The following is a 2,584-nucleotide window of genomic DNA, read 5'->3' on the forward strand; positions in this document are numbered from 1 at the left end:
GGAAATACTGAATTGACAGCAAGGTGATTTGAGTGTCTCCCGCCATAACGCTTTTTATGTACAAAACGTGCTTATGTTTGTATGTTTATTACAAAAAATGGCGCAATAATCATTAATTGGCAATTTCGTTATTAAATACATCACCAAATATAAAAAATAGCACAATTAAATTTCTTGTAAAAAACTGGTTATTATGAAGTTATTTTAAATTTTGTAAGTTCAACCGTTTGGTTTCCTATAGCGAACAAAATAAACAAATATACAAACTTCCTCTTATATATATATATAGACATAAGTCTTGAAGTAGAAGAGTACAGATTGAAGATGAAGTAAAAACCAGTGTAAACTCAACTTTACATTAAATATGTCAAACTATTACGTCAGTGAAACAATATTTTTCGATTCTATAAACCACATGCACGTGCTTGTGGTGTAGTGGTTATCACGTCCGCTTCACACGTGGAAGGCCCCTGTTTCGATCCCTGGCAAGCACATTTGATTAACTTAAAGTGTAAATATTGTATCTTAATACAAAATGTTGTCTTGTTTTCACAAAGTTAAATCTGATCTAAAATCCAATTTATTGTAATTTCTATTCTCCGTTCTATTCACGCTGGACACATTTCCTTTGCGTGAAAACAAATGGTTACAGGCTGGTACGCTAGAGCTACATTTCAGATAAAATTTCACTAAAATAATTCATAAAAGTTGTGCTACTTTCAATTCTTAAAATCACAATATGATGATCGATAAAGAATGGTGAGATTTCGCATATTTGCTGAACGATGGAAACGATGAATACAAGTTTGGAAAGGTGTCATGCCTGATGGATCGAAGTGGGATCCTGCAAAATATGCTTATTTGTGCTCTGATAATATCTTTACAAGTAAATACCGATCTTACCATTTTATTAGTGAAAGCTGAATTACATTTTATTACTTATTTATTGATTTTACCAGGTTACAGTAATGTAGGATAAATAACCAAAACATACACACGTAAAATGTTTTACACAATCATTGAATAATCACTCCAAGAATCTATAATGAATCAACTTTTGACAGTGGCGCACCATTGAAAATCAAATCCTCATTTATTGGTTCTCTAGATATAATCACATATTGTAGTTTACTAATATTTAAAGCCAGGCACTTGTCAATAGGTCAAGTTTTAACAGTTTGTTTGTTTTTTGAATTTCGCGCAAAGTTACACGAGAGGGCTATCTGTGCTAGCCGTCCCTAATTTAGCACTGTAAGACTAGAGGGAAGGCAGCTAGTCGTCACCACCCCCTACCAACTCTTGGGGCTACTCTTTTACCAACGAATAGTGACCGTCACATAATAACGCCCCCACGGCTGAAAGAGCGAGCATGTTTGGTGTGACGGGGATGCGAACCCGCGACCCGCAGATTGCGAGTCGAGCGTCCTAACCACCTGGCCATGGGTTTTAACAGACATCAATACTTTGTTCCCAATTCTAAAACAATCCGCAAGATGATATGACTCAGTAATAAGAGTCGTATCATCAAAGTAACAAGTGCCACTTGGACATAACGTGAGTAAATCGTTCAGATAAGTAATAAACTAAAAAGGGGGCCGAGAATTGAGTCATGAGGAACTCTACAGTATAAACTACGGAGAACAGATTTTGTTCCCTTAATTGTTGTGTAACATCGCTTCTTATCTAAATACGTTTTTATGATATTATACATATTTCCTCGTAAGACATAATGAGCACATTTATACAGCAATATTGAAGGATTTACACTGTAAGATGCCTTTTCAATATCGATATCTAGGCCACAAACTAGAACAGATCTCTTTGCTTCATAAACCTTAATATTTTTCGTAGTGATTGTCAACAAACACTTTTCGGAAGACTGGTGTTTGGTAAAACCAAGTTGCAAATATATTAGTACATTGTATGTTGGAAAAAAACTTGGTGATTCGATTATAGAAAATACACTTGACAGTAAGGTACGACTTTTGTAAATTTAAGAACACTTGGAAATTTCCCAGTAACACATCCACCGGCTGAGGAGTCACTTGTGCCTTTATGGCAGCACGAATTTTAGTTGTGATTACAGGGGAAATACTAAAGAGACTGAGTTACAGGTTGATCCTCACATTTGATATTATTAGTTGTGATACCTTGTTTTAAGAAATAATCGTTAAAATGTTTAGCAATATTAGTAGGATCAGTAACAATAGATCCTAAGTTGTTTTAAATATTTGTAATATTAGCCTTACTTGTGATACCTTGTTTTAAGAAATAATCGTTAAAATGTTTAGCAATATTAGTAGGATCAGTAACATTAGATCCTAAGTTGTTTTAAATATTTGTAATATTAGCCTTACTTGTGATACCTTGTTTTAAGAAATAATCGTTAAAATGTTTAGCATATTAGTAGGATCAGTAACATTAGATCCTAAGTTGTTTTAAATATTTGTAATATTAGCCTTACTGTTGGTCCTACCCATTTGTTTATTAGTCGTTCGTCACGAGCGACAAGTATCCTCATTAAAATATCTGGCCTTATTGTCAAAAAACTTAATCTGTAACAAGCACTTTGAGCTCTAAATAT

At 33.9% G+C, this 2,584-nt stretch overlaps 1 non-coding gene across 1 annotated transcript; it reads left to right on the plus strand.

The window, feature by feature from the left end:
* Nucleotides 1–421: 421 nt before the first annotated feature.
* Trnav-cac lies at nt 422–494 on the plus strand. Its single transcript has one exon. It is a non-coding gene; the product is annotated as a tRNA-Val (tRNA).
* Nucleotides 495–2,584: the final 2,090 nt, after the last annotated feature.

Source organism: Limulus polyphemus, unplaced genomic scaffold, assembly GCF_000517525.1.
Source record: "Limulus polyphemus unplaced genomic scaffold, Limulus_polyphemus-2.1.2 Scaffold1215, whole genome shotgun sequence".
In the NCBI taxonomy this organism is placed as follows: Eukaryota; Metazoa; Arthropoda; class Merostomata; order Xiphosura; family Limulidae; genus Limulus; species Limulus polyphemus.